Raw genomic sequence first — 16,528 nt, 5'->3', positions numbered from 1 at the left:
CGCCTTTCAGAATCATATAGATTTGGATCCTTGGACTATCTACTACTTATTCTTAAATTTTCAAGCAAATCGATCCATTCTGTAAAAATTGCGAGGTGAAAAGCTTCGGTTCCTGGACTATCATAATATGAATTTCACATTTTACATATAGTCTAAGAGCTGGGAGCGGATTTTGTGCGTGATAAGTAATATGGAAAAACTATACGGGGATATGTTGAATTAGTTGTGTACATGACTTTCACCAACGGCCGGAAACCAGAGTTGGGGCCGAGGGTAGTTATAAGGGGTCAAAGTCGCCGATTTTATTATTTTTTTTATGACGCTCATGATCGAGATAGTGCACCAAAATTTGGGAATAAGTAGGTTATGACGTACCTAAGTAAAATCTCTAGGGGCTCAACGCTGCGTGGCCGACAAAGGGGTGGGGGTAGGGGTGAATATAAAAAATATAAGGGGTTTTTTGCGACGTTCGTGATTGAGATAGTGCACCAAAATTTGGGTATAAGTAGACCATGACATAAATAATTAAAATCCCCAGAGCCGGAAACCAGAATCGGGAAGGAAGGTAGTTATAAGGGGTCAAAGTTCCGTTTTTTATTATTTTTTTTGTGACGCTCATGATCGAGATAGCGCGCCAAAATTTGGGAAAAGGTAGGTCATGACGTAACTAAGTAAAATCTCCAGGAGTGGAACGCTGCGTGGCCGACAAAGGGGTGGGGCAGGTGTGAATATAAAAAAATGTAAGGGGTTTCTTGCGACGTTCGTGATTGAGATAGTGCACCAAAATTTGGGAATTAGTAGACCATGACATAACTAATATCCCCAGAGGCGGAAACCAGAGTGGCGGACGAGGGTAGTTATAAGGGGTAAAAGTCGCGGTTTTTATTATTTTTTTTGTGGCGCTCATGATGGAGATAGTGCACCAAAATTTGGGAGTAAGTAGGTTATGACGTAACTAAGTAAAATCTTCAGGGGCGGAACGCTGCTTGGGGTACAAAGGGGTGGTAGGCAGGGGTGAGTATAAAAATATATGGGGTTTTTTTGCCGTTTGTGATCGAGATAGTGAACCAAAATTTGGGAATAAGTAGATCATGACATTACTAAGTCAAATCTCCAGGGGCGGAACACTGCGTATGGGACAAATGCTGTGCCGGGTCACAAAAAAATAATAAACACTGCGACTTTGACCCCTTAAAACTACCCTCATCCCCAACTCTGGTTTCCGGCTCTGGGGATTTTACTTAGCTAAGTCATGGTCTACTTATTCCCAAATTTTGGTGCACTATCTCAATCTAGCACGTCGCAAAAAACCCCTTATATTTTTTATATTCACACCTACTCCCACTCCTTTATTAGCCACGCAGCGTTCCGCCCCTGGAGATTGTACTTAGTTACCTCATGACCTACTTATTCCCAAATTTTGGTGCACTATCTCGATCATGAGCGTCACAAAAAAATAATAAAAACGGCGATTTTGACCCCTTATAACTACCCTCATACCCAACTCTGGTTTCCGGCTCTGAGCATTTTACTTAGTTATGTCATGGTCTACTTATTCCCAAATTTTGGTGTACTCCCTCAATCACGAACGTCGCAAAAAAACCCCTTATATTTTTTATATTCACCCCTGCCCCACCCCTTTGTCGGCCACGCAGCGTGCCACCCCTGGAGATTTTACTTAGTTATATCATGACCTACTTATTCCCAAATTTTGGTGTACTCTCTCGATCATGAGCGTCACAAAAAAAAAATAATAAAAACGGCGACTTTGACCCCTTATAACTACCCTCATCCCCAACTCTGGTTTCCAGCTCTGGGGATTTTACTTAGTAATGTCATGATCTGCTTATTCTCAAATTTTGGTCCACTATCTCATTCACGAACGTCGCAAAAAACCCTTTATATTTTTTATATTCACCCCTACCCCCACCCCTTTGTCGGCCACGCAGCGTTCCGCCCCTAGAGGTTTTACTTAGTTACGTCATGACCTACTTATTCCCAAATTTTGGTGCACTATCTCGATCATGAGCGTCATAAAAAAAATAATAAAATCCGCGACTTTGACCCCTTATAACTACCCTCGGCCCCAACTCTGGTTTCCGGCCGTTGGTGAAAGTCATGTACACAACTAATTCAACATATCCCCGTATAGTTTTTCCATATTACTTATCACGCACAAAATCCGCTTCTATCTCTCCGACTAATACAATATAAAAATTCATATTACTTGCCGAACTTAAAAACATTTTAGAGTTATGTCGGTTCGCTAAACTCAGACACAACTGGCTAGTGATTTTAGTAAGTAATGTTGCTAATTTCGCAAAATTACTAAAAATATACTAAAAATAAATTACTAAATAAAAAATAATTACTAAATTGTTCTTCTTCTTTTAGTGTCTATTCGTTTCGAATATTGACGACCATTCTGGCTATAATTATTTTATTAACTGATGCTTTAAATAGATTAGTGGTTGTTGGGGAGAACCATTTCCTCAGGTTCTATAACCATGATATTCTTCTTCTCCCAATTCCTCGCTGTCCAAAGACTTTACCTTGAAGGATTACCTTCAGTAATCTGAATTCACTTCCGTTTCTCATTATGTGTCCGAGATATTTTAACTTTCTCCCTTTAATGGTATACATCACCTCTCTTTCTTTGCCCACTCTTCGTAATACGGTCTAGTTGGTTATCTTGTCCGTCCATGATATCCTTAGGATTCTCCTGTATAGCCACATCTCGAAGGCTTCAAGTTTTTTCTCCATTGCTTCAGCGAGTGTTCAGGATTCAATTCCGTAATACAATATTGAGAATATATTTAAACATCGTAGGCATAGGCGTAACCAGGGGCTGGTTTTGGGGGTTATAACCCCCCTTTTGGATGTACTTTGAGCTCTATACGCTTTACACCATTATTATTCCCTACCCCCAGAGACCATCAAGTAGACGTACCCCCCCACCTTATTATCATCCTGGTTACACCTCTGATCGTAGGAGCCTTATTTTTATCTCCAGATTAAGGTTGTGGCTCCAGATTAAAGAGTTTGGTCACGTTACTAAATTGTTAATAATTGCTAACTAGTTACTAATTTTGCGAATTTTGGCAAAATTGGCAAAAATAAAAAAAAATACCTACTAAAATCACTAGCCAGTTGTGTCTGAGTTTAGCGAACCGACTATAATAATAAACTGAGCATTAATCTAGGAGTCGGTTTTTTTTTTTCAAGATTTGACAACAATTTACAACGTATCGGTCGTAACTTTTGAGTCAGTAATATAGTATATTTCAGCGTTCCTAATTCACCTCCAGCTCTTCAGAATTTGTATTACGAATGGTGAATGTGTACCCACTTCTTCTCCTAAAAATACATATATCTTCTAGAGATGTGGGCAACCACCTTTAGCCAGCTTATTCTATTCACAGCAGCTCGAAGTAGATTAGTTGAAGTTAGTCCCAGTCAACTTCCTAAGATTGGTCAGCCAGGATATATGTGTATGTCCAGGGCCTCTCTTGCCCTTAACCTTGCCTTGTAGAATCAACTACTGTAAAAGTCGGTATTTATTATTACGCAGTATGTGACAGAAATAAGCCAGTTTTCTGTTCTTTCTTCTTCTTCAGATGAAAATCCACTAATAGATGTTAGCGATCACATTTTTCATTAACTCTCTGATTCTTGCAATTTGTATCAGATATTGTATGTCGTTAATACCAGTCCATTGTCTTATATTTCGGAGCCAGGACGTTTTCTTGCATCCTATTCCTCTCTTACCTTCAATTTTACCCCCGATTATAAGTTGAAGGAAATGGTATTTTTCGTTTCGCATGATGTGACCCAGATATGCCGTTTTCCTTTTCTTGATGGTTTGGAAAATTGGCGTTCTTGGTTGATTCTCTTAAGGACATCTACATTTGTGACTTTCGCCGTCCATGGTATCTTTAGGATACTGCGATAAAGCCACATTTCAAAGACTTCTACAGTTGAGTCCGCGAATCTTTACCCGTGCGTCATCATTTAAAGCATGCGAAATAAGTCGATGATAAGTCAGAAATTGAAATTTACTAAACGCAACAGTAACTGACAGTAACTGACTAACCCCATTTTCTGTTCTTTACGGTGTTAATAATTACTTTGTCTTTTCTTAACCTTTGGAAAATAGTTATTTTAGTTTTGTGGTTTATATATGACAATTTCGGCATACGTCGGTGACACCACATTTCAAATGCCTCTTATCGTTTTATGGCACTTTGTGTAAGACCTTAACATTTTACTCCGTAGAGGACAATAAAAACGTAACGTCTAAAAATTCTTATGCCTATTTTAATACTTAAAGATAAGTTGCAGCGAATCTTACTAAGACTGTTAATATAAGAGTTTCTGGCTTTTTCAGTGCGATGTTATATTTCCTAGCTATGATTCCTTCTTCTTCTTCTTCGTTCATGTATGTAGGCTTTAAAGCCTGTTTCTTCTTCAATATTAGCCTCCTAAATTGTTTAGGTTACCGCACCATCTTTTTCTTCGTCTACCAATACTTCTTCGTCCATTTGGTGACTTATCTCGTGATATTCGTTCTATCCCATCCTCTGCCATCCTATTAATGTGTTCGTTCCATTCCTGTTTAAGTTTTGTCACCCATCCATTTATGTCTTCTACATAGCATGATGTTCTTATGCTTTCACTTCTCTCTCTATTCAACAGACTTTTCCCTGATATTCATCGGAGTATTTTCTTCTCTGTTGTTTCTAGTAGTCGTCTCGTTTTAGATGTGTCAGGTCTTGTCTCCGCCGTGTATGTCAATATAGGTCTAATTGACGCTTTATAGATTCTTGCTTTTGTGTCTTGTCTTAGGTGTTTGTTCTTCCAGATTGTGTCATTAAGAGATCCCGGCGCTTTACTTGCTTCTAAGCTTTGTTGTCGTACTTCATCTTCAACATCTCCGTAACTGGTTATATCTATTCCCAGATATCTAAACCTTGCTTCCTGCTTTATTATTTTTCCATCACTTTCGATTTAACATCATATTGGGTATTTAGATGTTGTCATACATTTGTTTTTTTCTGCTGATATTATCATATTGTATTTCTTGGCTGTTGTATTGAAGATGTGTGTTAATCTTTGGATATCGTCTTCTGTCTCGGCGATTATTGCGGCGTCGTCTGCATAACATAATATTTGGATTTCTTTATTCCCCATTCTGTAAACATGACCTTTACGTACCGCTTCTATTATTTCGTCGATTATTATATTAAAGAGCAGTGGGCTTAATGAGTTACCTTGTCTAACTCTGCTTTGTACTGGTATAAACTGCGTTAGTTTTCCATTTATCTTTGCCTGTATTCGATTATGAAAATAGATGTCTTCGATGATTTGTATAATATTGATTGGTATGTTTCTTCTATACAGTAAATGTAAGACGTCTTCGACTTGGACGCGATCGAAAGCCTTTGCCAGGTCTATAAAACATAGATATGCTGGTTTATTGTACTGAATGGCCTTCTCTGTGATTTGTCTCAGTACAAATATTGCATCTACGCAGGATCTTCCGGATCTGAATCCTTGTTAGTCATTGTTGTGGTTAGCTTAAGTGCGCTGTTCAGTAAATTTATACCTTTATAATTGTTGGGGTCTTCTTTTTCTCCTTTTTTGAACATTGGTATCATTATGCTGTTTCCTCCATGTGTCTGGTATCTTGCAATACCATATTAGTTTTTGTATATGATTCCAAGTATCCTTAATATTGTAGTCCAAGAAGCATATTTTCTCCACTATTTCTAACGATATATCGCTTATTATAATTTACGTATATGTTGGTGTTTTTTCTAATGATCATTACTTTTGTCTTCTTACAATTTAGTTTTAGGCCGCATTCGTTACATGTTTCTACAACATGTTCCTTCATCCTTTTGAGCCCCTGCGCACTATCTACCAGCAATACTGTATCGTCTGCTTATCGAATATTGTTTATAAGTTGGCCATTTACCGCAATTACCATCTTTGATTCGTCCAAAACCTCTCTAAAGATGCTTTCAGAGTATATGTTAAATAATACTGGTGACAGTATGCAACCCTCTCTAACTACTCTTCCTACTGTGGAGATCTCGGCAGATAATTTTCGAATCGCACTCTTGCTTTTTGTTGGAGATATAAGTTTGAGATATATCCTTACGTTTGAGTTTATATCCTTATGATTGGGTCCTGATTTTTTTAGGATATCGATTAGTTTCTCATGTGGGACTTTATCAAATGCCTTCTCGAAATCAATAAAACATGCATACACTTCGCAGTTAACATCCCTGCTTCCTCGTTCCGAGTTCTGATCCGAATCCAAGTTGAACTTCACGTAGGTGTTCTTTAGTTATAGTCAGAAATGGACTTTTTGAGGAGAAGTTGTCAGGTTTCGAGATTAGAACATGTCAGAAATGAAACAATTAGAGAACGTATGAAGGTGGAAAAAACTATAATACGATAAGACGATAATGAAAAGAGACAGCTGATATGGTTCGGTCACGTTAAAATAATGAATGGCCGAGAAAAATATTAGAGTGTGTCCCACCGGAGAGAAGAAAAAGAGGACGACCACGGAGAAGCTGGAGGGACAATATTCAGGAGGGAATGGATTCGAGGCAATTAGATGAAGATATGTGTTACGATAGAAAAAATTGGAAGCTGGGGATGGAGAGGCGGCGATAGCCGTAGAAATCCATTATATGTATTCTCATAGATAAAGAAAGGCAAAGAGGAAGATGAAGAAAATCTAATTATCTAATTGTATAATAATTTGTATGCATAAATTTTGTCCATTTGTATTACGTTAAAATAGTTCATTTTAAAATATTTATTTTTTTATTTTTTTCATTCACCCTGTAAAATAGGTACCGATTTAAATTAACCATTATGGTATTGTTAGTTATAAGTTTCTCTTTTAATAATGGTAAAATAATTCTATGATCTTTGGACAAATATTTACAATTGTATCAGTGCGGGTAGATTTGAGAGAAAGTACTTCTAAGAACAATTAGCTGGCGAAAGCGTGTATACGAAAGACGTTTTGTTTTCGGAGTTTTGAGAAATATTTGGAAAAAGTCGAAATTTTAGATTTCCGAGAAAGTGGAAAAAAGTACTGACGACTGGGAAATTTGGAGGCGTTGATATAATATGATGTAGTTAGGATATTTGTTTGGACCAATGGAACTGAAGGGATGTCATTGATGGAAGAGGAATTTGAGCCAAGAGTTTTTTGGCAAGAAAAGAACGAGGCAGTGTGTATTCCGGATAGCTAAGCGTAGCAGTTTTGTGTTGAAAAAGAAGTAAAAAAAGTGTCGGTCTTCGTTAATCAAAGCCTTAGAGGCACCCGTAAACACAAACTATTAAGTGAAAGTTTTTTTTAAGTTAACATTAAATTCAGTGACAAGTTGTAGCAGTTGTACGAAGGTATACAAATTTATATTTCTCTCCAATATTTCCTCGCAACAGAGAATTTTTCTCTCAATATTCTCTGTTGCGAGGATTTCGGTTTTGTTTGGTTTCATCGACCCACGTCTCCATAAAGACTCCAGTGTAATTGGACATAAACTTTTACATAAACAATTTCGTAATTTTTTTAATTGACTTTTGTTTACCAGTTATAATTCATTTTTGTATCTATACTGGATAACTTTCTATCTTAAAATAGTTTGCGGTATTTTCCATATTCATTTACCATTCTTTGCATAATCATTTCTTAGATTGTTTGTTTTACAGTTTATTCTATTATTAAAATTTTTGTTTAATTCTTTGGTATAATCAATTTTTTTTAATATACGGTTATAATTTATTCTTGAATTTTATTTTTCCATGAGTTTTTTCTGTGTATTAGTTCTTTCATTTCTGTGATTGGATGACGTAAAACCCTGAGATAATTTATTAATTTGAGCTAGCCCAATAAAAGTTTTGTTACATTAATAATTGAAAATAAGTATACGACGTATAATTTTTAAATATTACATAAAAAAATAATGAATCAAAATCAGAATCAAAACAATATATCAGGGATGGCCAAACTGTGGCTCGCGAGCCACATGTGGCTCTTTGAAGGATTATTTGTGGCTCTCAATAAATGTCCCTGAATTACTTTTAATTTTTGTGTTTCAAAATGTGGCAACAAATATAAAAGACTAAGCGTAACATCAGGACTTAGACAAGAAGACCCATTATCAGTGTTGCTATTCAGTTTGGTCTTAGAATATCTAATAAGTAAAATCTGAGCTGACGGGAGTATTTGCGAATCGAGGATCAAAAAACTATTCTTGGCCTTTGCTGATGATATAGGTTCAGTCGATCATTCTGCAAGAGACGTGAGAGAGGTGTTTTCAAAACTCGAGGAAGAAACAGGTAGTCTGGGCCTTCGAACAAATGAAGAGAACACGAAATACATGCTAGCTCCCAAAATCTAAGACCAAAAGTTAGGTAGAACGTAACTATTAATGATCACAACTTCGAAGTAGTAAAAGAGTTTAAATATCTAGGAACGGTAATCACAGATGACAATCACATTGTAAAAAGAGGTCTTAGCAAGGATAGCTGCGTGGAATAGAGCATTATACTCGCTCTCATCATTATTAAGATTTAAGCTGCTAAAAAAACAATCTAAATTAAGACTATATAGCCAATTATTCGCCCAATTGTTAAATATGGAAGTGAAACTTGGACTCTACATCAGTGGGAAATAAATCTTCTTCAGATGCAAATCCACTAATGGATGGTAGCGATCACATTTTCCATTAACTCTCTGTTTCTTGCAATATGTATCAGATATTGATTGTCGTTAATCCATGTCCATTGCCTTATTATGTTTCGGAGCCAGGACATTTTCTTGCGTCCCATTCCTTTCTTGTCTTCAATTTTGCCCTCGATTATAAGTTGGAGGAACTGGTATTTTTCATTTCGCATGATGTGAACATGTGACCTAGACACAGTTTTCTTTTCCGTGATGGTTTCGAAAACTTGGCGTTCTTGGTTGATTCTGTTAAGGACATCTATTTTTGTGACTTTCACTGTCCATGGTATCTTTAGGATATGGAGATAAAGCCACATTTCGAAAGCTTCTAATCTGTTTATATCCCTCGTTTTGAGTGTCCAGCCCTCTACGCCATATAGCAACACCGACCATACATAGCACTTAGTAAACCTTAGTTTCAGTTGAAGATTGAACTCTGAACAGGTCAGTACCTTCCTGAATTTTACGAAAGCTTGTCGAGCTTGCTCAATACGACCTTTTACTTCCCTGTCCGATACCCAGTCTTCAAAAAGCCACGATCCCAGATATTTAAATTTGCTCAGTTTTTCAATGGACTTGGTATTCAGTGTTATGGTGAAGTTTTAAAGTGAATCCATGTTTCTGAAGATGATCATAAATTTAGTCTTTTTGGTAGTAATCTCTAGTCCCATTCTCGTAATGTATTCTCCGATTATAGTGACAAGTTGTTTAAGATTTTTAATTTAAGTTAATTTTAATTTTAAATTTAATTTAATTTAATTAAGTTTTTTAATTTTAATTTAAGATCGGCTATGTTGTCACAAATTAAATAAATAAGCTACTGGGAAGTAAATAAACTGCTGGTATTTGAAAGCAAAGTCCTCAGAATGATATTTGGTCCTCAAAGAAATGAATTGACAGAAGAATGGTACTGAAAATATCGTCAAACATACAAAAGCTTCGATAATATGGGCAGGTCATGTGGTAAATCAGAGGAAGACAGAGTGTTAACGGTGTTTTTTGAGAGGCGATAGAAGATCAATAGGTCATCCCAGAAAAAGATGGAATAATGATGAAGAATCGAAGTATCCTGAGTTAGTAAAAGCTGCTTGTAGAATTATTTGCGTATTTGAAACAACGATGTGAACCATTTTATTTCACTTTAAAATTCGGGAAATCCAAACAGTTAGAGAAAAATTTAATACTTTTTTACACTTTTTAGATAATTGTTTAATTGCGGCTCGCGAAAAATTTCAAATTTTGAAAAATGGCTCGGACTATTAAGGAGCTTGGCCACCCCTGCAATATATTATACAGTGCGTCCCTAAAGTAACGCATAAATTCATTATTTCGTAAACCGGCGACTTTAAGAAAAAATCCCAAAACAAATAGATTTTTATTTTTAAATTCTGATTTTTTGGCATATATGTCATACTAGTGACGTCATCCGTCTGGGAGTAATGACGTAATCAATGATTTTTTTAAACGAGAATAGGGGTTATATGATAGCTCATTTGAAAGTGTATTCAATTCTCTATTCACTAATATAAACAATAACATAATTATTTATACAGGATGTTCAAAAAAACATTTTTTTAATTGAAATAATTGAGACAAAATGAATAATGTGTGTAATTTAATTATTTCAAAATACGTTTTACTGTTGTCAAAAAACAGGAAAAAATGTTTATTTGACAAATATTGTTTTTCATTTAAATTCAATGTTGAAGCTGCCACCCACCTGCCTCTTATCAGTTTGAACATTTCGTTTAACCGAAAGTCAATGTTAATTTGTCAAATAAAATTTTGTTCTGTTTTCTGACAGCAGTAAAATGTATTTTGAATTAAATAAATTTCACACAATCTTCTTTTTTTCTCAATTATTTTAATTTAAAAAATGTTTTTTTAACACCCTGTATAAATAATTATGTTAATGTTTATATTAGTGAATACAGAATTGAATACCCTTTCAAATGAGCTATCACATGACCCATATTCTCATTTAAAAAAATCATCAAATGCGTCATCACGCCCCGATGGATGACGTCACTAGCATGATGTATATGCCAAAACATGGTAATTTAAAAATAAAAATCGACCGGTTTCGGGATTTTTCCTTAAAGTCACTAGTTTACGAAATAATGAATTTATGCGTTACTTTATGGACGCACTGTATAAAAAGTTATATTCGTTTAGTCATATTTGGTGTTTTTGAAATATTTGTTCCATACATATTTTTCATGTATATTATTTTCATATTTTATTTATGGAATGTGATTATTATTTTGTTTTAACAAGTTTTAGTAATTAAACCACTTAAATTAAAAATCGTTGCATTACCCGTTGTTTCATTATTTAAGTGCCTGTATTAAACTATTAACAAAATTATGGATAAATTATACAGGCATTAATTAATGTACAACAAAACAGTAAATAATGCTTTGATATGGGAAAATTTATATCGTATTTTCACCATAACTAATTAAAGCTACAATTTGTTTTACATGTTTAAACAAAATATAAAACCAAAACATAAACAAAAACTATACCTAGTTTTTAAACTAGGATGAGTAATTCAAATTTACAGCGTCATAATGCTTGTTTTTAATTGGTTCCACTGCAGTCATGTTTACTACACTAAATTATGAAATTTTGACACTACTGACAATTATAAAATTTTGACACTATTGGCATTTAAAATTTAGCAGGTCAATTAAGTTATATCGAAGATTTCTTGAGTTTACTGCGTTCCTTTAATTTTTAGATTTTTAGTCTGTATTTATATAAAAAAAAAACAGTTGTTTTATGAACTCTTTAGCGAAGTTTTAGTATAGGGATTAACGTCGAAAGCCGACATGATCAACCAAAAAAGAAGATGTATTTGCTGATTTTTCTAGTGACATGGAGTGTGAATCTGTCGTTTGAGTTTACACCTCCTTGTTTAAAAACAGGGTATAGTTTTAATTATTGTTGATGTGGGTAGGTGATATGGTTTAAACAGTGAGGTATGCTTCTTTTCATGAGCATTTTTCCGTGCGTCACAAATGATAGAAAAAAAGGTAAGTCCGTGATAATATATGTACATTTTAGTGACATGACATTTTAGTTAAATCTGACAGTTGTCACATTTTATTTGCAATTTGGTCAAAAAATAAATCAATTTAGTGGAGTCAATGAAGGTTTTCACCTCCGATTTCGTTGAACCTCCATCGATTTTCATGAAAATTGGTACGTATGTAGAGGATACCTCAAGAAAGAAAGGTGACATGGTGCCAACTTGCGCTTGTACCCTGGGGGTGGATGCCACCCCTTCTCGGGGGTGAAAATTATTTTTTTAAAAATAATACCACTAATCGATAGAGGGATAAATTATAAGTAAAATTTGTTATATAAAGTTATTTCAATAAATCAATAGTTTTTGAGTTATTAAAGATCAAAGGTTTTGATTTTTCCTGAAAAAATTCCATGTTTTATAGCAGTTTTTCATAAATAACTCAAAACCAATAAGTTTCTTCAAAAAAGTTGTTGTTAACAAAATCGAAGATAATATAAAGATAAATAAGCTCCTTACTAAACATTTTAATAAAGTACTTAAAGGTAACTATCAAAAAGCTATATAAGAAGTCGATAGCATCAAAATTAAGCAAGTTATGATGGAAATAAGAGGACCCTTTCAGATTTTTTAGGGAAGAATGAAAAATGAAACCTACGTCATTTCCACAAAAATTAAAATTTATAGTAACCCATTTAAAACTTTATTCATTTTATAATGAGTAATAACTTCAACAATTTTGACCGGTTTAGAATGCATATTTTTGAAAAAAATACGATTAAAAAAATTAGAATTTTTCAAATTTTCGTGAAGTTCATTTTCTTTTAATAATAACTCCAAAAATACTCGATATACTTAAAAAATGGTAGAGAACAAAATTTTAGTTTTAACTTTATTTAAGCTTTTTCTTTTTTTAATAATTTTTTATGACAAAAAATTACCGAGATAGAAACATTTAAAACGTAAATTTTACTGCGAGAACCATGTAACCGGGGCCCTTTCACCTTGTATTTAAAAAAAAATAAAGGATTTACAAAATTATGTTTAATACAGTGTCACAGACCTTTCACTTAGCTTTGTAATGGTTTTTGGATAATTCTGATATTTCAAAAATTAACAAAGTTATTTAAAAAAAACCAAATAACATTTTCTTTGAAAAAATTTTATAGCGGAGATTTTGTATGTATACAGGTTGTGGGAAGTCCAATTAGTCGTTTGTTGTAGGAGATATAAAAAAAGTTTATTTAGGTGAGATTGGGGCATATATAATATCAGAATTTAAATACATTTCCAAATATACAGGGCCACCCATATTGACAGGGTGAAACAAAATTATCTTTTATTTAATGGAACAGCCTGTATATTTTTACATTTTTGGATTCTCCTTTATGTTTTATTTCTTAAAATATCAGGTTTTGTGATGTTATACGAAGTAGTTTAAAAGATAATTACGTTTTTTTTTTCAAATTTCATAGCAATATTCACCCCCTGTATAATTGTAGTGATTTGATATCAGAAAATCAATTTATGTTCAAGTGATTTTTAATATAGTCTATTATTGTTAAAAATTATTAATCTAGCAAAACGTTTAATTTTAGGTAATACAGGGTTGGTCGAAACTGAATGAGTGTTTTCTCAAAGTTTGAGAGTATGAGTTTTCTGAAACGGAGCAGCCTGTAATGCCTGTAATGTGCATTGTAATGAAATGTTATTGTATGGCACTTTATTATTTCCCACCCTGCCAGTGAGAACTGAATTTATTTTTGAAATCCCTAACTTTATGTCTTTAATTATTTTAAATATTGTAAACGATTAAAAAACAATCAAATTAAATTGAAATGAATAACCAGTGTATATCTTCCACATTTACTTCATATTTAACGTAGCCTGTACCATAACATTGCACAGATTATTATCCCTGTATAGCAACGATATACCATGAATGTGAACTCATACTTGAGAAATGTCCTATATCCAGTCTCGCAAAAAAAGGGATTCCTCAAACATAATATATATGCAGGCAAAATCAGCCAAAGTGATTTGCGATATCTAATGAAAGGTATGTTCCGTTTGTTTGTAGAATTATATTTGATTGGCTTTAATTACTAAAATAAATAAATTTTCAATTATATTTTATGTATTTGTGCAAAAGGAAACCTAGCATTAGTGGCCACATTTCCATAACGGCCAATTGTTTTTTATTTTTAGTTGCCGTTATTGACAGGTTTTACTGTACCAATAATATTTTATTAAATTATGAAACATTATTTAAATAAAAAAATTATAAACTTGATAAAAGAAAGTTTGTTTAGAATTTACTCCTCTATCTAATTATGGGGTTATTTTTAATAAAATAGTGTTCACCCACGAGAAGGGGTAACATCCACCCCCAGGATAAAAACGCAAGTTGGTACCACATCACTTTTGTTTCTGAGGTATGCTCTAACTACTTACCAATTTTCATTAAAATTGATGGAGGTTCAACGAAATCAGGGGTGAAAACCTTCAGCGACTGCCTTTTTGGAAATATAAAAGAATAATTTTTTTCGTGATTGTCAATTTGCTAATTTTCTGATTTTTGGTTCCTATAAGGTTTGAAAAATTAACAAAAATTATAAATCATGCACATAAATGTAAAAAAATATTTATTTTACTTAATTAAACGAGATTGCTTGAGCCAGAATGCTGAAATCTGCATTTTATCATTAAAAAAAAAGGTGGATTTCACCCCTAAAATGCAGAAAGCGCAACTTGGTGCCATATCACTTTTGTTTTTTGAGGTATCCTCTAACTACTCAACAATTTTCATGAAAATCGACGAAGGTTCAAGGAAATCGTGGGTGAAAACATTCAGTGACTACACTTTCAGAAATATAGAAGAATAAGGTTTTCGTGATTTTCGACTTGTTAATTTTCGGAATTTTTGGTTGCTATAAGGTTTAAAAAATAAAAAAAAATATAATTCATGCACATAATTATAAAAAAAATATATATTTTTCTTAATTAAACGAGATTACTTGCGCCATAATGCGGAAATCTGCATTTTTTACAATTTAAAAATTAGGGGTGTATTGCACCCCTAAAAGGCAAAAGCGCAAGTTGATGCTATATAACTTTTATTTGTTGAGGTATCCTCTAACTACTTACCGATTTTCATGAAAATCGATGAAGGTTCAACGAAATAGGAAGTGAAAACTTACAGTGACTGCACTTTCAGAAATCTAAAAAATAATTTTAAAAATGGGGTGTATTTCACCCCTAAAATGCAAAAAGCGCAAGTTGGCACTATGTCACCTTTGTTCCTTGAGGTATCCTTTAACCACTCACCAATTTTTATGAAAATCGATGGAGGTTCAACGAAATCTGAGGTAATAACTCATATCCACCTTCATTGACTCCACTAATTGTGTTTATTGCATTTATAAAATGGTATTTTCTTTGATTTGTGTAGTCTTATAAATTGTTCAGATTATATTCGTAGATATATTGTATTATTCGCAATTTCTTTTATTTTAGATTATGGCGCCATCTATTGACAACTAGAATAAATGTTATAAATGTCATTGACGAAATTTAATCACCGACGTTCTTTTTTTCTGTCACATACAATTTAATGCGTTAGAAAGAAATCGAAAAACTGTGACGCACTGAAAGATCCTCATGAGAAAAAGCATACAAATTATTTATTTAATTTTTAGTTATATCCTAACTTTAAATATTTAATAAAAATTAATTTAAATAAAACAAAAATGATGTCACATCAAGATATCACAATCGACTCGATGAAAGTGAGATCTAAAGTGTCGAAGAGTGATATATGTATACAGGGTGAGGCAGATAAAGGGCCCATTAGAAATATCTCGAGAACTAAAAGCAACTGAATCATGAAAATTGGAATAAAGGGGTTTTAAAAACTGATCTATTTAATGAAAATATTTTCATCTATTTTCTGCTTCCGGTTATACCGGAAGTTGCTTTTAAATTCGCTTTTTAAATGGGGCACCCTGTATATTTTCTGATTTTTGGATTCTCCTCGATTTCTTCTTTCTTAAAATATGAGATTTTGTAATATTATATAGGATAGTTTAAAAGATAATTACGTTTTCTTAGTAATTTCGTAGCAATATTCGCACCCTGTAGAATTGTAGCAGTTGGACACAATAAACTCTATATAGGTTTAAATGATTTTTAATATAGTCTACTATTATCAAGAATTAGTATAGCTAACTTTTTAAATTTAAGTATACAGGGTTGATCGAAACTCGGAATGAGTATTTTCTGAGTTTTCTTAAATAGAACACCCTCTATTTTAGTATTGCAATGAAATTTTATTTTATGGTAATTTTTAATTTCTTAAGCATTTCCTATACAAAACTGCTTTAATTTGTGAGTTATTGGTGATTCAAGCCAAACATTAATTCCAACACAAAATAAGTGAAATTTTTTTAAGTTGGCCGTGAAAACGTTCAATTACATATAATATTTCGCAAATAAATAAATATTAATTTAGACTGATACTTAAAATTGCCAATAATGGTTGAGTTATCAAAATACCTACGTAGTCAAGATCGTTGGTGCGATTAACAATTAACACAAATTAAAGCAGTCAGGTATAGGGAATGCTTAAGAAATTAAAAAGTACCATAAAATATCATTTCATTACAATACTAAAATTGGGTGATCCATTTAAGAAAACTCAGAAAATACTCATTCCGAGTTTCGACCAACCCTGTATACCAAAATTA

This window comes from Diabrotica virgifera, chromosome 8 (assembly GCF_917563875.1).
Source record: "Diabrotica virgifera virgifera chromosome 8, PGI_DIABVI_V3a".
Classification (NCBI taxonomy): Eukaryota; Metazoa; Arthropoda; class Insecta; order Coleoptera; family Chrysomelidae; genus Diabrotica; species Diabrotica virgifera.
This window is presented reverse-complemented; position numbering follows the sequence as displayed.